This window comes from Carassius auratus, unplaced genomic scaffold, assembly GCF_003368295.1.
Source record: "Carassius auratus strain Wakin unplaced genomic scaffold, ASM336829v1 scaf_tig00040419, whole genome shotgun sequence".
In the NCBI taxonomy this organism is placed as follows: domain Eukaryota; kingdom Metazoa; phylum Chordata; class Actinopteri; order Cypriniformes; family Cyprinidae; genus Carassius; species Carassius auratus.
The window spans coordinates 29,667-49,835 of NW_020526590.1; the positions used below are offsets into that span (position 1 = coordinate 29,667).

The 20,169-nt window shown below is 39.6% G+C and overlaps 24 pseudogenes; all 24 read left to right on the plus strand.

The window, feature by feature from the left end:
* The first annotated feature begins 322 nt into the window (after positions 1-322).
* Positions 323-441, plus strand: LOC113084613 (uncharacterized; annotated as a pseudogene).
* A 793-nt stretch (positions 442-1,234) lies between these two features.
* On the plus strand, positions 1,235-1,353 carry LOC113084631 (uncharacterized; annotated as a pseudogene).
* Positions 1,354-1,901: 548 nt separating this feature from the next.
* On the plus strand, positions 1,902-2,020 carry LOC113084632 (uncharacterized; annotated as a pseudogene).
* A 488-nt stretch (positions 2,021-2,508) lies between these two features.
* LOC113084661 (uncharacterized) lies at positions 2,509-2,627 on the plus strand (annotated as a pseudogene).
* Positions 2,628-2,990: 363 nt separating this feature from the next.
* On the plus strand, positions 2,991-3,109 carry LOC113084614 (uncharacterized; annotated as a pseudogene).
* A 986-nt stretch (positions 3,110-4,095) lies between these two features.
* On the plus strand, positions 4,096-4,214 carry LOC113084633 (uncharacterized; annotated as a pseudogene).
* Positions 4,215-4,702: 488 nt separating this feature from the next.
* LOC113084662 (uncharacterized) lies at positions 4,703-4,821 on the plus strand (annotated as a pseudogene).
* Positions 4,822-6,104: 1,283 nt separating this feature from the next.
* Positions 6,105-6,223, plus strand: LOC113084634 (uncharacterized; annotated as a pseudogene).
* Positions 6,224-6,773: 550 nt separating this feature from the next.
* Positions 6,774-6,892, plus strand: LOC113084635 (uncharacterized; annotated as a pseudogene).
* A 1,011-nt stretch (positions 6,893-7,903) lies between these two features.
* LOC113084664 (uncharacterized) lies at positions 7,904-8,022 on the plus strand (annotated as a pseudogene).
* A 1,133-nt stretch (positions 8,023-9,155) lies between these two features.
* Positions 9,156-9,274, plus strand: LOC113084665 (uncharacterized; annotated as a pseudogene).
* A 550-nt stretch (positions 9,275-9,824) lies between these two features.
* On the plus strand, positions 9,825-9,943 carry LOC113084636 (uncharacterized; annotated as a pseudogene).
* Positions 9,944-10,431: 488 nt separating this feature from the next.
* Positions 10,432-10,550, plus strand: LOC113084666 (uncharacterized; annotated as a pseudogene).
* Positions 10,551-11,118: 568 nt separating this feature from the next.
* Positions 11,119-11,237, plus strand: LOC113084637 (uncharacterized; annotated as a pseudogene).
* A 1,011-nt stretch (positions 11,238-12,248) lies between these two features.
* On the plus strand, positions 12,249-12,367 carry LOC113084605 (uncharacterized; annotated as a pseudogene).
* Positions 12,368-12,936: 569 nt separating this feature from the next.
* On the plus strand, positions 12,937-13,055 carry LOC113084638 (uncharacterized; annotated as a pseudogene).
* A 1,009-nt stretch (positions 13,056-14,064) lies between these two features.
* LOC113084667 (uncharacterized) lies at positions 14,065-14,183 on the plus strand (annotated as a pseudogene).
* Positions 14,184-15,314: 1,131 nt separating this feature from the next.
* Positions 15,315-15,432, plus strand: LOC113084618 (uncharacterized; annotated as a pseudogene).
* Positions 15,433-15,982: 550 nt separating this feature from the next.
* LOC113084617 (uncharacterized) lies at positions 15,983-16,100 on the plus strand (annotated as a pseudogene).
* Positions 16,101-16,588: 488 nt separating this feature from the next.
* On the plus strand, positions 16,589-16,707 carry LOC113084668 (uncharacterized; annotated as a pseudogene).
* Positions 16,708-17,276: 569 nt separating this feature from the next.
* On the plus strand, positions 17,277-17,395 carry LOC113084649 (uncharacterized; annotated as a pseudogene).
* A 368-nt stretch (positions 17,396-17,763) lies between these two features.
* LOC113084615 (uncharacterized) lies at positions 17,764-17,882 on the plus strand (annotated as a pseudogene).
* Positions 17,883-18,676: 794 nt separating this feature from the next.
* Positions 18,677-18,795, plus strand: LOC113084640 (uncharacterized; annotated as a pseudogene).
* Positions 18,796-19,342: 547 nt separating this feature from the next.
* Positions 19,343-19,461, plus strand: LOC113084642 (uncharacterized; annotated as a pseudogene).
* Positions 19,462-20,169: the final 708 nt, after the last annotated feature.

Here is a 20,169-nt window from a genome sequence, read left to right on the forward strand (position 1 = left end):
AGAGTCAATGCCCATTCTTTGAATCTTAGCAGTCATGGACCTGTTTAGTGTCTGGATGGGAGACCGCCTCGGAATACCAGGTGCTCTAATATTATTGGAAATTTATTACTAATTATATAATAATCTAAAAAAAAAAAAAAAAAAAAAGAGTCAATGCCCGATCTCTTAATCTTAGCAGGTATTGGCCTGGTTAGTGCTTGGATGGGAGACCGCCTGGGAATACCAGGTGCTTTAAGCTTTAGGGTTTTCTTTCCTACTTATATAATGTACCGGCGATTAGATTGACTGATCTTTAAATAGCTCTCTCTTTGCAGCAGTCTTCGCTTATGGCCATACCACCCTGGCTATGCCAGATCATGTCTGAGCTCGGAAACTAAGCAGGTTTCGGCCTGGTTAGTAATTGGATGGGAGACCCCCTGGTAATACCAGTTGCTTTAAGATTTTTGGAAATTTTTCACAAATTATATAATAATCTTGCAAGAAAACAAGAAAGGAGTCAATGCCCCATATCTGAATCTTAGCAGGTATGGGCCTGGTTAGTAATTGGATGGGAGACACCCTGGTAATACCAGTTGCTTTAAGATTTTTGGAAATTTTTCACAAATTATATAATAATTTTGAAAAAAAAAAAAAGTCAATGCCCGATCTCTGAATAATAGCAGGTTTTGCCTGGTTAGTACTTGGATGGAAGACGGCCGGGAAATACCAGTTGCTGTAATATTTTTGGCAATTTTTACTAATTACATAAAAATCTTGCAAAAAAAAAAAAAATAGTAAATGCCCAATCTTTGAATCTTAGGAGGTATGGACCTGTTTAGTGCTTGGATGGGAGACCGCCTCGGAATACCATTTGCTGTAATATTTTTGGAAATTTGTACTAATTATTAAATTATCTTGAAACAAAAAGAGTCAATGCCCAATCTTTGAATCTTAGCATCTATGGACCTGTTTAGTGTTTGGATGGGAGACCGCCTCGGAAAACCAGGTGCTCTAATATTATTGGAAATGTATTACTAATTATATAATAATCTTTAAAAAAAAAAAAAAAAAAAAAAAAAAGAGTCAATGCCCGATCTCTTAATCTTAGCAGGTATTGGCCTGGTTACTGCTTGGATGGGAGACCGCCTGGGAATACCAGGTGCTTTAAGCTTTAGGGTTTTCTTTCCTACTTATATAATGTACCGGCGATTAGATTGGCTGATCTTTAAATAGCTCTCTCTTTGCAGCAGTCTTCGCTTATGGCCATACCACCCTGGCTATGCCAGATCATGTCTGAGCTCGGAAGCTAAGCAGGTTTGGGCCTGGTTAGTAATTGGATGGGAGACCCCCTGGTAATACCAGTTGCTTTAAGATTTTTGTAAATTTTTCACAAATCATATAATAATCTTGAAAAAAAAAAGAGTCAATGCCCATTCTTTGAATCTTAGCAGTCATGGACTTGTGTAGTGTTTGGATGGGAGACCCCCTGGTAATACCAGGTGCTCTAATGTTATTGGAAATTTATTACTAATTATATAATAATCTTTAAAAAAAGAGCCAATGCCCGATCTCTTAATCTTAGCAGGTATTGGCCTGGTTAGTGCTTGGATGGGAGACCGCCTAGGAATACCAGGTGCTGTAAGCTTTTGGGTTTTCATTCCTACTTATATAATGTATGGGCGATTTGATTGGCTGATCTTTAAATAGTCCTCTCTTTGCAGTATCCTTCGCTTGCGACCGTAACAACCTGGCTATGCCTGATCTCGTCTGCTCTCGGAAGCTAAGCAGGTTTGGTCCTGTATAATGTACCGGCGATTAGATTGGCTGATCTTTAAGCTTTAGGGTTTTCTTTCCTACTTATATAATGTACCGGCGATTAGATTGGCTGATCTTTAAATAGCTCTCTCTTTGCAGCAGTCTTCGCTTATGGCCATACCACCCTGGCTATGCCAGATCATGTCTGAGCTCGGAAGCTAAGCAGGTTTGGGCCTGGTTAGTAATTGGATGGGAGACCCCCTGGTAATACCAGTTGCTTTAAGATTTTTGTAAATTTTTCACAAATTATATAATAATCTTGAAAAAAAAAAGAGTCAATGCCCATTCTTTGAATCTTAGCAGTCATGGACCTGTGTAGTGTTTGGATGGGAGACCCCCTGGTAATACCAGGTGCTCTAATATTATTGGAAATTTATTAATAATTATATAATAATCTTAAAAAAAAAGAGCCAATGCCTGATCTCTTAATCTTAGCAGGTATTGGCCTGGTTAGTGCTTGGATGGGAGACCGCCTGGGAATACCAGGTGCTGTAAGCTTTTGGGTTTTCATTCCTACTTATATAATGTATGGGCGATTTGATTGGCTGATCTTTAAATAGTCCTCTCTTTGCAGTATCCTTCGCTTGCGACCGTAACAACCTGGCTATGCCTGATCTCGTCTGCTCTCGGAAGCTAAGCAGGTTTGGTCCTGTATAATGTACCGGCGTTTAGATTGGCTGATCTTTAAATAGCTCTCTCTTTGCAGCAGTCTTCGCTTATGGCCATACCACCCTGGCTATGCCAGATCATGTCTGAGCTCGGAAGCTAAGCAGGTGTGGGCCTGGTTAGTAATTGGATGGGAGACCCCCTGGTAATACCAGTTGCTTTAAGATTTTTGTAAATTTTTCACAAATGATATAATAATCTTGAAAAAAAAAAAGAGTCAATGCCCATTCTTTGAATCTTAGCAGTCATGGACCTGTTTAGTGTCTGGATGGGAGACCGCCTCGGAATACCAGGTGCTCTAATATTATTGGAAATTTATTACTAATTATATAATAATCTTAAAAAAAAAAAAAAAGAGTCAATGCCCGATCTCTTAATCTTAGCAGGTATTGGCCTGGTTAGTGCTTGGATGGGAGACCGCCTGGGAATACCAGGTGCTTTAAGCTTTAGGGTTTTCTTTCCTACTTATATAATGTACCGGCGATTAGATTGACTGATCTTTAAATAGCTCTCTCTTTGCAGCAGTCTTCGCTTATGGCCATACCACCCTGGCTATGCCAGATCATGTCTGAGCTCGGAAACTAAGCAGGTTTCGGCCTGGTTAGTAATTGGATGGGAGACCCCCTGGTAATACCAGTTGCTTTAAGATTTTTGGAAATTTTTCACAAATTATATAATAATCTTGCAAGAAAACAAGAAAGGAGTCAATGCCCCATATCTGAATCTTAGCAGGTATGGGCCTGGTTAGTAATTGGATGGGAGACACCCTGGTAATACCAGTTGCTTTAAGATTTTTGGAAATTTTTCACAAATTATATAATAATTTTGAAAAAAAAAAAAAGTCAATGCCCGATCTCTGAATAATAGCAGGTTTTGCCTGGTTAGTACTTGGATGGAAGACGGCCGGGAAATACCAGTTGCTGTAATATTTTTGGCAATTTTTACTAATTACATAAAAATCTTGCAAAAAAAAAAAAAATAGTAAATGCCCAATCTTTGAATCTTAGGAGGTATGGACCTGTTTAGTGCTTGGATGGGAGACCGCCTCGGAATACCATTTGCTGTAATATTTTTGGAAATTTGTACTAATTATATAATTATCTTGAAACAAAAAGAGTCAATGCCCAATCTTTGAATCTTAGCATCTATGGACCTGTTTAGTGTTTGGATGGGAGACCGCCTCGGAAAACCAGGTGCTCTAATATTATTGGAAATGTATTACTAATTATATAATAATCTTTAAAAAAAAAAAAAAAAAAAAAAAAAAGAGTCAATGCCCGATCTCTTAATCTTAGCAGGTATTGGCCTGGTTACTGCTTGGATGGGAGACCGCCTGGGAATACCAGGTGCTTTAAGCTTTAGGGTTTTCTTTCCTACTTATATAATGTACCGGCGATTAGATTGGCTGATCTTTAAATAGTCCTCTCTTTGCAGTATCCTTCGCTTGCGACCGTAACAACCTGGCTATGCCTGATCTCGTCTGCTCTCGGAAGCTAAGCAGGTTTGGTCCTGTATAATGTACCGGCGATTAGATTGGCTGATCTTTAAGCTTTAGGGTTTTCTTTCCTACTTATATAATGTACCGGCGATTAGATTGGCTGATCTTTAAATAGCTCTCTCTTTGCAGCAGTCTTCGCTTATGGCCATACCACCCTGGCTATGCCAGATCATGTCTGAGCTCGGAAGCTAAGCAGGTTTGGGCCTGGTTAGTAATTGGATGGGAGACCCCCTGGTAATACCAGTTGCTTTAAGATTTTTGTAAATTTTTCACAAATTATATAATAATCTTGAAAAAAAAAAGAGTCAATGCCCATTCTTTGAATCTTAGCAGTCATGGACCTGTGTAGTGTTTGGATGGGAGACCCCCTGGTAATACCAGGTGCTCTAATATTATTGGAAATTTATTAATAATTATATAATAATCTTAAAAAAAAAGAGCCAATGCCTGATCTCTTAATCTTAGCAGGTATTGGCCTGGTTAGTGCTTGGATGGGAGACCGCCTGGGAATACCAGGTGCTGTAAGCTTTTGGGTTTTCATTCCTACTTATATAATGTATGGGCGATTTGATTGGCTGATCTTTAAATAGTCCTCTCTTTGCAGTATCCTTCGCTTGCGACCGTAACAACCTGGCTATGCCTGATCTCGTCTGCTCTCGGAAGCTAAGCAGGTTTGGTCCTGTATAATGTACCGGCGTTTAGATTGGCTGATCTTTAAATAGCTCTCTCTTTGCAGCAGTCTTCGCTTATGGCCATACCACCCTGGCTATGCCAGATCATGTCTGAGCTCGGAAGCTAAGCAGGTGTGGGCCTGGTTAGTAATTGGATGGGAGACCCCCTGGTAATACCAGTTGCTTTAAGATTTTTGTAAATTTTTCACAAATGATATAATAATCTTGAAAAAAAAAAAGAGTCAATGCCCATTCTTTGAATCTTAGCAGTCATGGACCTGTTTAGTGTCTGGATGGGAGACCGTCTCGGAATACCAGGTGCTCTAATATAATTGGAAATTTATTACTAATTATATAATAATCTAAAAAAAAAAAAAAAAAAAAAAAAAAGAGTCAATGCCCGATCTCTTAATCTTAGCAGGTATTGGCCTGGTTAGTGCTTGGATGGGAGACCGTCTGGGAATACCAGGTGCTTTAAGCTTTAGGGTTTTCTTTCCTACTTATATAATGTACCGGCGATTAGATTGACTGATCTTTAAATAGCTCTCTCTTTGCAGCAGTCTTCGCTTATGGCCATACCACCCTGGCTATGCCAGATCATGTCTGAGCCCGGAAACTAAGCAGGTTTCGGCCTGGTTAGTAATTGGATGGGAGACCCCCTGGTAATACCAGTTGCTTTAAGATTTTTGGAAATTTTTCACAAATTATATAATAATCTTGCAAGAAAAAAAGAAAGGAGTCAATGCCCCATATCTGAATCTTAGCAGGTATGGGCCTGGTTAGTAATTGGATGGGAGACACCCTGGTAATACCAGTTGCTTTAAGATTTTTGGAAATTTTTCACAAATTATGTAATAATTTTGAAAAAAAAAAAAAGTCAATGCCCGATCTCTGAATAATAGCAGGTTTTGCCTGGTTAGTACTTGGATGGAAGACGGCCGGGAAATACCAGTTGCTGTAATATTTTTGGCAATTTTTACTAATTACATAAAAATCTTGCAAAAAAAAAAAAAAGAGTAAATGCCCAATCTTTGAATCTTAGGAGGTATGGACCTGTTTAGTGCTTGGATGGGAGACCGCCTCGGAATACCATTTGCTGTAATATTTTTGGAAATTTGTACTAATTATATAATTATCTTGAAACAAAAAGAGTCAATGCCCAATCTTTGAATCTTAGCAGCTATGGACCTGTTTAGTGTTTGGATGGGAGACCGCCTCGGAAAACCAGGTGCTCTAATATTATTGGAAATGTATTACTAATTATATAATAATCTTTAAAAAAAAAAAAAAAAAAAAAAAAGAGTCAATGCCCGATCTCTTAATTTTAGCAGGTATTGGCCTGGTTACTGCTTGGATGGGAGACCGCCTGGGAATACCAGGTGCTTTAAGCTTTAGGGTTTTCTTTCCTACTTATATAATGTACCGGCGATTAGATTGGCTGATCTTTAAATAGCTCTCTCTTTGCAGCAGTCTTCGCTTATGGCCATACCACCCTGGCTATGCCAGATCATGTCTGAGCTCGGAAGCTAAGCAGGTTTGGGCCTGGTTAGTAATTGGATGGGAGACCCCCTGGTAATACCAGTTGCTTTAAGATTTTTGTAAATTTTTCACAAATCATATGATAATCTTAAAAAAAAAAAAGAGTCAATGCCCATTCTTTGAATCTTAGCAGTCATGGACTTGTGTAGTGTTTGGATGGGAGACCCCCTGGTAATACCAGGTGCTCTAATGTTATTGGAAATTTATTACTAATTATATAATAATCTTTAAAAAAAAGAGCCAATGCCCGATCTCTTAATCTTAGCAGGTATTGGCCTGGTTAGTGCTTGGATGGGAGACCGTCTAGGAATACCAGGTGCTGTAAGCTTTTGGGTTTTCATTCCTACTTATATAATGTATGGGCGATTTGATTGGCTGATCTTTAAATAGTCCTCTCTTTGCAGTATCCTTCGCTTGCGACCGTAACAACCTGGCTATGCCTGATCTCGTCTGCTCTCGGAAGCTAAGCAGGTTTGGTCCTGTATAATGTACCGGCGATTAGATTGGCTGATCTTTAAGCTTTAGGGTTTTCTTTCCTACTTATATAATGTACCGGCGATTAGATTGGCTGATCTTTAAATAGCTCTCTCTTTGCAGCAGTCTTCGCTTATGGCCATACCACCCTGGCTATGCCAGATCATGTCTGAGCTCGGAAGCTAAGCAGGTTTGGGCCTGGTTAGTAATTGGATGGGAGACCCCCTGGTAATACCAGTTGCTTTAAGATTTTTGTAAATTTTTCACAAATTATATAATAATCTTGAAAAAAAAAAGAGTCAATGCCCATTCTTTGAATCTTAGCAGTCATGGACCTGTGTAGTGTTTGGATGGGAGACCCCCTGGTAATACCAGGTGCTCTAATATTATTGGAAATTTATTACTAATTATATAATAATCTTAAAAAAAAAGAGCCAATGCCTGATCTCTTAATCTTAGCAGGTATTGGCCTGGTTAGTGCTTGGATGGGAGACCGCCTGGGAATACCAGGTGCTGTAAGCTTTTGGGTTTTCATTCCTACTTATATAATGTATGGGCGATTTGATTGGCTGATCTTTAAATAGTCCTCTCTTTGCAGTATCCTTCGCTTGCGACCGTAACAACCTGGCTATGCCAGATCATGTCTGAGCTCGGAAGCTAAGCAGGTTTGGGCCTGGTTAGTAATTGGATGGGAGACCCCCTGGTAATACCAGTTGCTTTAAGATTTTTGTAAATTTTTCACAAATTATATAATAATCTTGAAAAAAAAAAAGAGTCAATGCCCATTCTTTGAATCTTAGCAGTCATGGACTTGTGTAGTGTTTGGATGGGAGACCCCCTGGTAATACCAGGTGCTCTAATGTTATTGGAAATTTATTACTAATTATATAATAATCTTTAAAAAAAAGAGCCAATGCCCGATCTCTTAATCTTAGCAGGTATTGGCCTGGTTAGTGCTTGGATGGGAGACCGCCTAGGAATACCAGGTGCTGTAAGCTTTTGGGTTTTCATTCCTACTTATATAATGTATGGGCGATTTGATTGGCTGATCTTTAAATAGTCCTCTCTTTACAGTACCGTAACAACCTGGCTATGCCTGATCTCGTCTGCTCTCGGAAGCTAAGCAGGTTTGGTCCTGTATAATGTACCGGCGATTAGATTGGCTGATCTTTAAGCTTCAGGGTTTTCTTTCCTACTTATATAATGTACCGGCGATTAGATTGGCTGATCTTTAAATAGCTCTCTCTTTGCAGCAGTCTTCGCTTATGGCCATACCACCCTGGCTATGCCAGATCATGTCTGAGCTCGGAAGCTAAGCAGGTGTGGGCCTGGTTAGTAATTGGATGGGAGACCCCCTGGTAATACCAGTTGCTTTAAGATTTTTGTAAATTTTTCACAAATTATATAATAATCTTGAAAAAAAAAAGAGTCAATGCCCATTCTTTGAATCTTAGCAGTCATGGACCTGTTTAGTGTCTGGATGGGAGACCGCCTCGGAATACCAGGTGCTCTAATATTATTGGAAATTTATTACTAATTATATAATAATCTTAAAAAAAAAAAAAAAAAAAAAAAAGAGTCAATGCCCGATCTCTTAATCTTAGCAGGTATTGGCCTGGTTAGTGCTTGGATGGGAGACCGCCTGGGAATACCAGGTGCTTTAAGCTTTAGGGTTTTCTTTCCTACTTATATAATGTACCGGCGATTAGATTGACTGATCTTTAAATAGCTCTCTCTTTGCAGCAGTCTTCGCTTATGGCCATACCACCCTGGCTATGCCAGATCATGTCTGAGCTCGGAAACTAAGCAGGTTTCGGCCTGGTTAGTAATTGGATGGGAGACCCCCTGGTAATACCAGTTGCTTTAAAATTTTTGGAAATTTTTCACAAATTATATAATAATCTTGCAAGAAAAAAAGAAAGGAGTCAATGCCCCATATCTGAATCTTAGTAGGTATGGGCCTGGTTAGTAATTGGATGGGAGACACCCTGGTAATACCAGTTGCTTTAAGATTTTTGGAAATTTTTCACAAATTATATAATAATTTTGAAAAAAAAAAAAAAGTCAATGCCCGATCTCTGAATAATAGCAGGTTTTGCCTGGTTAGTACTTGGATGGAAGACGGCCGGGAAATACCAGTTGCTGTAATATTTTTGGCAATTTTTACTAATTACATAAAAATCTTGCAAAAAAAAAAAAAAAATAGTAAATGCCCAATCTTTGAATCTTAGGAGGTATGGACCTGTTTAGTGCTTGGATGGGAGACCGCCTCGGAATACCATTTGCTGTAATATTTTTGGAAATTTGTACTAATTTTATAATTATCTTGAAACAAAAAGAGTCAATGCCCAATCTTTGAATCTTAGCAGGTATTGGCCTGGTTACTGCTTGGATGGGAGACCGCCTGGGAATACCAGGTGCTTTAAGCTTTAGGGTTTTCTTTCCTACTTATATAATGTACCGGCGATTAGATTGGCTGATCTTTAAATAGCTCTCTCTTGGCAGCAGTCTTCGCTTATGGCCATACCACCCTGGCTATGCCAGATCATGTCTGAGCTCGGAAGCTAAGCAGGTGTGGGCCTGGTTAGTAATTGGATGGGAGACCCCCTGGTAATACCAGTTGCTTTAAGATTTTTGTAAATTTTTCACAAATTATATAATAATCTTGAAAAAAAAAAAGAGTCAATGCCCATTCTTTGAATCTTAGCAGTCATGGACCTGTGTAGTGTTTGGATGGGAGACCCCCTGGTAATACCAGGTGCTCTAATATTATTGGAAATTTATTACTAATTATATAATAATCTTAAAAAAAAAGAGCCAATGCCTGATCTCTTAATCTTAGCAGGTATTGGCCTGGTTAGTGCTTGGATGGGAGACCGCCTGGGAATACCAGGTGCTGTAAGCTTTTGGGTTTTCATTCCTACTTATATAATGTATGGGCGATTTGATTGGCTGATCTTTAAATAGTCCTCTCTTTGCAGTATCCTTCGCTTGCGACCGTAACAACCTGGCTATGCCAGATCATGTCTGAGCTCGGAAGCTAAGCAGGTTTGGTCCTGTATAATGTACCGGCGATTAGATTGGCTGATCTTTAAGCTTTAGGGTTTTCTTTCCTACTTATATAATGTACCGGCGATTAGATTGGCTGATCTTTAAATAGCTCTCTCTTTGCAGCAGTCTTCGCTTATGGCCATACCACCCTGGCTATGCCAGATCATGTCTGAGCTCGGAAGCTAAGCAGGTTTGGGCCTGGTTAGTAATTGGATGGGAGACCCCCTGGTAATACCAGTTGCTTTAAGATTTTTGTAAATTTTTCACAAATTATATAATAATCTTGAAAAAAAAAAAGAGTCAATGCCCATTCTTTGAATCTTAGCAGTCATGGACCTGTGTAGTGTTTGGATGGGAGACCCCCTGGTAATACCAGGTGCTCTAATATTATTGGAAATGTATTACTAATTATATAATAATCTTAAAAAAAAGAGCCAATGCCTGATCTCTTAATCTTAGCAGGTATTGGCCTGGTTAGTGCTTGGATGGGAGACCGCCTGGGAATACCAGGTGCTGTAAGCTTTTGGGTTTTCATTCCTACTTATATAATGTATGGGCGATTTGATTGGCTGATCTTTAAATAGTCCTCTCTTTGCAGTATCCTTCGCTTGCGACCGTAACAACCTGGCTATGCCTGATCTCGTCTGCTCTCGGAAGCTAAGCAGGTTTGGTCCTGTATAATGTACCGGCGATTAGATTGGCTGATCTTTAAATAGCTCTCTCTTTGCAGCAGTCTTCGCTTATGGCCATACCACCCTGGCTATGCCAGATCATGTCTGAGCTCGGAAGCTAAGCAGGTGTGGGCCTGGTTAGTAATTGGATGGGAGACCCCCTGGTAATACCAGTTGCTTTAAGATTTTTGTAAATTTTTCACATATTATATAATAATCTTGAAAAAAAAAGAGTCAATGCCCATTCTTTGAATCTTAGCAGTCATGGACCTGTTTAGTGTCTGGATGGGAGACCGCCTCGGAACACCAGGTGCTCTAATATTATTGGAAATTTATTACTAATTATATAATAATCTTAAAAAAAAAAAAAAAAAAAAAAAAAAAAAGAGTCAATGCCCGATCTCTTAATCTTAGCAGGTATTGGCCTGGTTAGTGCTTGGATGGGAGACCGCCTAGGAATACCAGGTGCTGTAAGCTTTTGGGTTTTCATTCCTACTTATATAATGTATGGGCGATTTGATTGGCTGATCTTTAAATAGTCCTCTCTTTGCAGTATCCTTCGCTTGCGACCGTAACAACCTGGCTATGCCTGATCTCGTCTGCTCTCGGAAGCTAAGCAGGTTTGGTCCTGTATAATGTACCGGCGATTAGATTGGCTGATCTTTAAGCTTTAGGGTTTTCTTTCCTACTTATATAATGTACCGGCGATTAGATTGGCTGATCTTTAAATAGCTCTCTCTTTGCAGCAGTCTTCGCTTATGGCCATACCACCCTGGCTATGCCAGATCATGTCTGAGCTCGGAAGCTAAGCAGGTTTGGGCCTGGTTAGTAATTGGATGGGAGACCCCCTGGTAATACCAGTTGCTTTAAGATTTTTGTAAATTTTTCACAAATTATATAATAATCTTGAAAAAAAAAAGAGTCAATGCCCATTCTTTGAATCTTAGCAGTCATGGACCTGTGTAGTGTTTGGATGGGAGACCCCCTGGTAATACCAGGTGCTCTAATATTATTGGAAATTTATTACTAATTATATAATAATCTTAAAAAAAAAGAGCCAATGCCTGATCTCTTAATCTTAGCAGGTATTGGCCTGGTTAGTGCTTGGATGGGAGACCGCCTGGGAATACCAGGTGCTGTAAGCTTTTGGGTTTTCATTCCTACTTATATAATGTATGGGCGATTTGATTGGCTGATCTTTAAATAGTCCTCTCTTTGCAGTATCCTTCGCTTGCGACCGTAACAACCTGGCTATGCCAGATCATGTCTGAGCTCGGAAGCTAAGCAGGTTTGGGCCTGGTTAGTAATTGGATGGGAGACCCCCTGGTAATACCAGTTGCTTTAAGATTTTTGTAAATTTTTCACAAATTATATAATAATCTTGAAAAAAAAAAAGAGTCAATGCCCATTCTTTGAATCTTAGCAGTCATGGACTTGTGTAGTGTTTGGATGGGAGACCCCCTGGTAATACCAGGTGCTCTAATGTTATTGGAAATTTATTACTAATTATATAATAATCTTTAAAAAAAAGAGCCAATGCCCGATCTCTTAATCTTAGCAGGTATTGGCCTGGTTAGTGCTTGGATGGGAGACCGCCTAGGAATACCAGGTGCTGTAAGCTTTTGGGTTTTCATTCCTACTTATATAATGTATGGGCGATTTGATTGGCTGATCTTTAAATAGTCCTCTCTTTACAGTACCGTAACAACCTGGCTATGCCTGATCTCGTCTGCTCTCGGAAGCTAAGCAGGTTTGGTCCTGTATAATGTACCGGCGATTAGATTGGCTGATCTTTAAGCTTCAGGGTTTTCTTTCCTACTTATATAATGTACCGGCGATTAGATTGGCTGATCTTTAAATAGCTCTCTCTTTGCAGCAGTCTTCGCTTATGGCCATACCACCCTGGCTATGCCAGATCATGTCTGAGCTCGGAAGCTAAGCAGGTGTGGGCCTGGTTAGTAATTGGATGGGAGACCCCCTGGTAATACTAGTTGCTTTAAGATTTTTGTAAATTTTTCACATATTATATAATAATCTTGAAAAAAAAAAGAGTCAATGCCCATTCTTTGAATCTTAGCAGTCATGGACCTGTTTAGTGTCTGGATGGGAGACCGCCTCGGAACACCAGGTGCTCTAATATTATTGGAAATTTATTACTAATTATATAATAATCTTAAAAAAAAAAAAAAAAAAAAAAAAAAAAAGAGTCAATGCCCGATCTCTTAATCTTAGCAGGTATTGGCCTGGTTAGTGCTTGGATGGGAGACCGCCTAGGAATACCAGGTGCTGTAAGCTTTTGGGTTTTCATTCCTACTTATATAATGTATGGGCGATTTGATTGGCTGATCTTTAAATAGTCCTCTCTTTGCAGTATCCTTCGCTTGCGACCGTAACAACCTGGCTATGCCTGATCTCGTCTGCTCTCGGAAGCTAAGCAGGTTTGGTCCTGTATAATGTACCGGCGATTAGATTGGCTGATCTTTAAGCTTTAGGGTTTTCTTTCCTACTTATATAATGTACCGGCGATTAGATTGGCTGATCTTTAAATAGCTCTCTCTTTGCAGCAGTCTTCGCTTATGGCCATACCACCCTGGCTATGCCAGATCATGTCTGAGCTCGGAAGCTAAGCAGGTTTGGGCCTGGTTAGTAATTGGATGGGAGACCCCCTGGTAATACCAGTTGCTTTAAGATTTTTGTAAATTTTTCACAAATTATATAATAATCTTGAAAAAAAAAAGAGTCAATGCCCATTCTTTGAATCTTAGCAGTCATGGACCTGTGTAGTGTTTGGATGGGAGACCCCCTGGTAATACCAGGTGCTCTAATATTATTGGAAATTTATTACTAATTATATAATAATCTTAAAAAAAAAGAGCCAATGCCTGATCTCTTAATCTTAGCAGGTATTGGCCTGGTTAGTGCTTGGATGGGAGACCGCCTGGGAATACCAGGTGCTGTAAGCTTTTGGGTTTTCATTCCTACTTATATAATGTATGGGCGATTTGATTGGCTGATCTTTAAATAGTCCTCTCTTTGCAGTATCCTTCGCTTGCGACCGTAACAACCTGGCTATGCCAGATCATGTCTGAGCTCGGAAGCTAAGCAGGTTTGGGCCTGGTTAGTAATTGGATGGGAGACCCCCTGGTAATACCAGTTGCTTTAAGATTTTTGTAAATTTTTCACAAATTATATAATAATCTTGAAAAAAAAAAGAGTCAATGCCCATTCTTTGAATCTTAGCAGTCATGGACTTGTGTAGTGTTTGGATGGGAGACCCCCTGGTAATACCAGGTGCTCTAATGTTATTGGAAATTTATTACTAATTATATAATAATCTTTAAAAAAAGAGCCAATGCCCGATCTCTTAATCTTAGCAGGTATTGGCCTGGTTAGTGCTTGGATGGGAGACCGCCTAGGAATACCAGGTGCTGTAAGCTTTTGGGTTTTCATTCCTACTTATATAATGTATGGGCGATTTGATTGGCTGATCTTTAAATAGTCCTCTCTTTACAGTACCGTAACAACCTGGCTATGCCTGATCTCGTCTGCTCTCGGAAGCTAAGCAGGTTTGGTCCTGTATAATGTACCGGCGATTAGATTGGCTGATCTTTAAGCTTCAGGGTTTTCTTTCCTACTTATATAATGTACCGGCGATTAGATTGGCTGATCTTTAAATAGCTCTCTCTTTGCAGCAGTCTTCGCTTATGGCCATACCACCCTGGCTATGCCAGATCATGTCTGAGCTCGGAAGCTAAGCAGGTGTGGGCCTGGTTAGTAATTGGATGGGAGACCCCCTGGTAATACCAGTTGCTTTAAGATTTTTGTAAATTTTTCACAAATTATATAATAATCTTGAAAAAAAAAAGAGTCAATGCCCATTCTTTGAATCTTAGCAGTCATGGACCTGTTTAGTGTCTGGATGGGAGACCGCCTCGGAATACCAGGTGCTCTAATATTATTGGAAATTTATTACTAATTATATAATAATCTTAAAAAAAAAAAAAAAAAAAAAAGAGTCAATGCCCGATCTCTTAATCTTAGCAGGTATTGGCCTGGTTAGTGCTTGGATGGGAGACCGCCTGGGAATACCAGGTGCTTTAAGCTTTAGGGTTTTCTTTCCTACTTATATAATGTACCGGCGATTAGATTGACTGATCTTTAAATAGCTCTCTCTTTGCAGCAGTCTTCGCTTATGGCCATACCACCCTGGCTATGCCAGATCATGTCTGAGCTCGGAAACTAAGCAGGTTTCGGCCTGGTTAGTAATTGGATGGGAGACCCCCTGGTAATACCAGTTGCTTTAAAATTTTTGGAAATTTTTCACAAATTATATAATAATCTTGCAAGAAAAAAAGAAAGGAGTCAATGCCCCATATCTGAATCTTAGTAGGTATGGGCCTGGTTAGTAATTGGATGGGAGACACCCTGGTAATACCAGTTGCTTTAAGATTTTTGGAAATTTTTCACAAATTATATAATAATTTTGAAAAAAAAAAAAAAGTCAATGCCCGATCTCTGAATAATAGCAGGTTTTGCCTGGTTAGTACTTGGATGGAAGACGGCCGGGAAATACCAGTTGCTGTAATATTTTTGGCAATTTTTACTAATTACATAAAAATCTTGCAAAAAAAAAAAAAAAATAGTAAATGCCCAATCTTTGAATCTTAGGAGGTATGGACCTGTTTAGTGCTTGGATGGGAGACCGCCTCGGAATACCATTTGCTGTAATATTTTTGGAAATTTGTACTAATTTTATAATTATCTTGAAACAAAAAGAGTCAATGCCCAATCTTTGAATCTTAGCAGGTATTGGCCTGGTTACTGCTTGGATGGGAGACCGCCTGGGAATACCAGGTGCTTTAAGCTTTAGGGTTTTCTTTCCTACTTATATAATGTACCGGCGATTAGATTGGCTGATCTTTAAATAGCTCTCTCTTTGCAGCAGTCTTCGCTTATGGCCATACCACCCTGGCTATGCCAGATCATGTCTGAGCTCGGAAGCTAAGCAGGTGTGGGCCTGGTTAGTAATTGGATGGGAGACCCCTGGTAATACCAGTTGCTTTAAGATTTTTGTAAATTTTTCACAAATTATATAATAATCTTGAAAAAAAAAAAGAGTCAATGCCCATTCTTTGAATCTTAGCAGTCATGGACCTGTGTAGTGTTTGGATGGGAGACCCCTGGTAATACCAGGTGCTCTAATATTATTGGAAATTTATTACTAATTATATAATAATCTTAAAAAAAAAGAGCCAATGCCTGATCTCTTAATCTTAGCAGGTATTGGCCTGGTTAGTGCTTGGATGGGAGACCGCCTGGGAATACCAGGTGCTGTAAGCTTTTGGGTTTTCATTCCTACTTATATAATGTATGGGCGATTTGATTGGGCTGATCTTTAAATAGTCCTCTCTTTGCAGTATCCTTCGCTTGCGACCGTAACAACCTGGCTATGCCAGATCATGTCTGAGCTCGGAAGCTAAGCAGGTTTGGTCCTGTATAATGTACCGGCGATTAGATTGGCTGATCTTTAAGCTTTAGGGTTTTCTTTCCTACTTATATAATGTACCGGCGATTAGATTGGCTGATCTTTAAATAGCTCTCTCTTTGCAGCAGTCTTCGCTTATGGCCATACCACCCTGGCTATGCCAGATCATGTCTGAGCTCGGAGCTAAGCAGGTTTGGGCCTGGTTAGTAATTGGATGGGAGACCCCCTGGTAATACCAGTTGCTTTAAGATTTTTGTAAATTTTTCACAAATTATATAATAATCTTGAAAAAAAAAAAGAGTCAATGCCCATTCTTTGAATCTTAGCAGTCATGGACCTGTGTAGTGTTTGGATGGGAGACCCCCTGGTAATACCAGGTGCTCTAATATTATTGGAAATGTATTACTAATTATATAATAATCTTAAAAAAAAGAGCCAATGCCTGATCTCTTAATCTTAGCAGGTATTGGCCTGGTTAGTGCTTGGATGGGAGACCGCCTGGGAATACCAGGTGCTGTAAGCTTTTGGGTTTTCATTCCTACTTATATAATGTATGGGCGATTTGATTGGCTGATCTTTAAATAGTCCTCTCTTTGCAGTATCCTTCGCTTGCGACCGTAACAACCTGGCTATGCCTGATCTCGTCTGCTCTCGGAAGCTAAGCAGGTTTGGTCCTGTATAATGTACCGGCGATTAGATTGGCTGATCTTTAAATAGCTCTCTCTTTGCAGCAGTCTTCGCTTATGGCCATACCACCCTGGCTATGCCAGATCATGTCTGAGCTCGGAAGCTAAGCAGGTGTGGGCCTGGTTAGTAATTGGATGGGAGACCCCCTGGTAATACCAGTTGCTTTAAGATTTTTGTAAATTTTTCACATATTATATAATAATCTTGAAAAAAAAAAGAGTCAATGCCCATTCTTTGAATCTTAGCAGTCATGGACCTGTTTAGTGTCTGGATGGGAGACCGCCTCGGAACACCAGGTGCTCTAATATTATTGGAAATTTATTACTAATTATATAATAATCTTAAAAAAAAAAAAAAAAAAAAAAAAAAAAAGAGTCAATGCCCGATCTCTTAATCTTAGCAGGTATTGGCCTGGTTAGTGCTTGGATGGGAGACCGCCTAGGAATACCAGGTGCTGTAAGCTTTTGGGTTTTCATTCCTACTTATATAATGTATGGGCGATTTGATTGGCTGATCTTTAAATAGTCCTCTCTTTGCAGTATCCTTCGCTTGCGACCGTAACAACCTGGCTATGCCTGATCTCGTCTGCTCTCGGAAGCTAAGCAGGTTTGGTCCTGTATAATGTACCGGCGATTAGATTGGCTGATCTTTAAGCTTTAGGGTTTTCTTTCCTACTTATATAATGTACCGGCGATTAGATTGGCTGATCTTTAAATAGCTCTCTCTTTGCAGCAGTCTTCGCTTATGGCCATACCACCCTGGCTATGCCAGATCATGTCTGAGCTCGGAAGCTAAGCAGGTTTGGGCCTGGTTAGTAATTGGATGGGAGACCCCCTGGTAATACCAGTTGCTTTAAGAGTTTTTGTAAATTTTTCACAAATTATATAATAATCTTGAAAAAAAAAAGAGTCAATGCCCATTCTTTGAATCTTAGCAGTCATGGACCTGTTTAGTGTCTGGATGGGAGACCGCCTCGGAATACCAGGTGCTCTAATATTATTGGAAATTTATTACTAATTATATAATAATCTAAAAAAAAAAAAAAAAAAAAAGAGTCAATGCCCGATCTCTTAATCTTAGCAGGTATTGGCCTGGTTAGTGCTTGGATGGGAGACCGCCTGGGAATACCAGGTGCTTTAAGCTTTAGGGTTTTCTTTCCTACTTATATAATGTACCGGCGATTACATTGACTGATCTTTAAATAGCTCTCTCTTTGCAGCAGTCTTCGCTTATGGCCATACCACCCTGGCTATGCCAGATCATGTCTGAGCTCGGAAACTAAGCAGGTTTCGGCCTGGTTAGTAATTGGATGGGAGACCCCCTGGTAATACCAGTTGCTTTAAGATTTTTGGAAATTTTTCACAATTATATAATAATCTTGCAAGAAAACAAGAAAGGAGTCAATGCCCCATATCTGAATCTTAGCAGGTATGGGCCTGGTTAGTAATTGGATGGGAGACACCCTGGTAATACCAGTTGCTTTAAGATTTTTGGAAATTTTTCACAAATTATATAATAATTTTGAAAAAAAAAAAAAGTCAATGCCCGATCTCTGAATAATAGCAGGTTTTGCCTGGTTAGTACTTGGATGGAAGACGGCCGGGAAATACCAGTTGCTGTAATATTTTTGGCAATTTTTACTAATTACATAAAAATCTTGCAAAAAAAAAAAAAAAATAGTAAATGCACAATCTTTGAATCTTAGGAGGTATGGACCTGTTTAGTGCTTGGATGGGAGACCGCCTCGGAATACCATTTGCTGTAATATTTTTGGAAATTTGTACTAATTATATAATTATCTTGAAACAAAAAGAGTCAATGCCCAATCTTTGAATCTTAGCATCTATGGACCTGTTTAGTGTTTGGATGGGAGACCGCCTCGGAAAACCAGGTGCTCTAATATTATTGGAAATGTATTACTAATTATATAATAATCTTTAAAAAAAAAAAAACAAAAAAAAAAAAGAGTCAATGCCCGATCTCTTAATCTTAGCAGGTATTGGCCTGGTTACTGCTTGGATGGGAGACCGCCTGGGAATACCAGGTGCTTTAAGCTTTAGGGTTTTCTTTCCTACTTATATAATGTACCGGCGATTAGATTGGCTGATCTTTAAATAGCTCTCTCTTTGCAGCAGTCTTCGCTTATGGCCATACCACCCTGGCTATGCCAGATCATGTCTGAGCTCGGAAGCTAAGCAGGTTTGGGCCTGGTTAGTAATTGGATGGGAGACCCCCTGGTAATACCAGTTGCTTTAAGATTTTTGTAAATTTTTCACAAATCATATAATAATCTTGAAAAAAAAAGAGTCAATGCCCATTCTTTGAATCTTAGCAGTCATGGACTTGTGTAGTGTTTGGATGGGAGACCCCCTGGTAATACCAGGTGCTCTAATGTTATTGGAAATTTATTACTAATTATATAATAATCTTTAAAAAAAGAGCCAATGCCCGATCTCTTAATCTTAGCAGGTATTGGCCTGGTTAGTGCTTGGATGGGAGACCGCCTAGGAATACCAGGTGCTGTAAGCTTTTGGGTTTTCATTCCTACTTATATAATGTATGGGCGATTTGATTGGCTGATCTTTAAATAGTCCTCTCTTTGCAGTATCCTTCGCTTGCGACCGTAACAACCTGGCTATGACTGATCTCGTCTGCTCTCGGAAGCTAAGCAGGTTTGGTCCTGTATAATGTACCGGCGATTAGATTGGCTGATCTTTAAGCTTTAGGGTTTTCTTTCCTACTTATATAATGTACCGGCGATTAGATTGGCTGATCTTTAAATAGCTCTCTCTTTGCAGCAGTCTTCGCTTATGGCCATACCACCCTGGCTATGCCAGATCATGTCTGAGCTCGGAAGCTAAGCAGGTTTGGGCCTGGTTAGTAATTGGATGGGAGACCCCCTGGTAATACCAGTTGCTTTAAGATTTTTGTAAATTTTTCACAAATTATATAATAATCTTGAAAAAAAAAAGAGTCAATGCCCATTCTTTGAATCTTAGCAGTCATGGACCTGTGTAGTGTTTGGATGGGAGACCCCCTGGTAATACCAGGTGCTCTAATATTATTGGAAATTTATTACTAATTATATAATAATCTTAAAAAAAAAGAGCCAATGCCTGATCTCTTAATCTTAGCAGGTATTGGCCTGGTTAGTGCTTGGATGGGAGACCGCCTGGGAATACCAGGTGCTGTAAGCTTTTGGGTTTTCATTCCTACTTATATAATGTATGGGCGATTTGATTGGCTGATCTTTAAATAGTCCTCTCTTTGCAGTATCCTTCGCTTGCGACCCGTAACAACCTGGCTATGCCTGATCTCGTCTGCTCTCGGAAGCTAAGCAGGTTTTGGTCCTGTATAATGTACCGGCGATTAGATTGGCTGATCTTTAAATAGGTCTCTCTTTGCAGCAGTCTTCGCTTATGGCCATTCCACCCTGGCTATGCCAGATCATGTCTGAGCTCGGAAACTAAGCAGGTTTCGGTCTGGTTAGTAATTGGATGGCAGACCCCCTGGTAATACCAGTTGCTTTAAGATTTTTGGAAATTTTTCACAAATTATATAATAATCTTGCAAGAAAAAAAGAAAGGAGTCAATGCCCCATATCTGAATCTTAGCAGGTATGGGCCTGGTTAG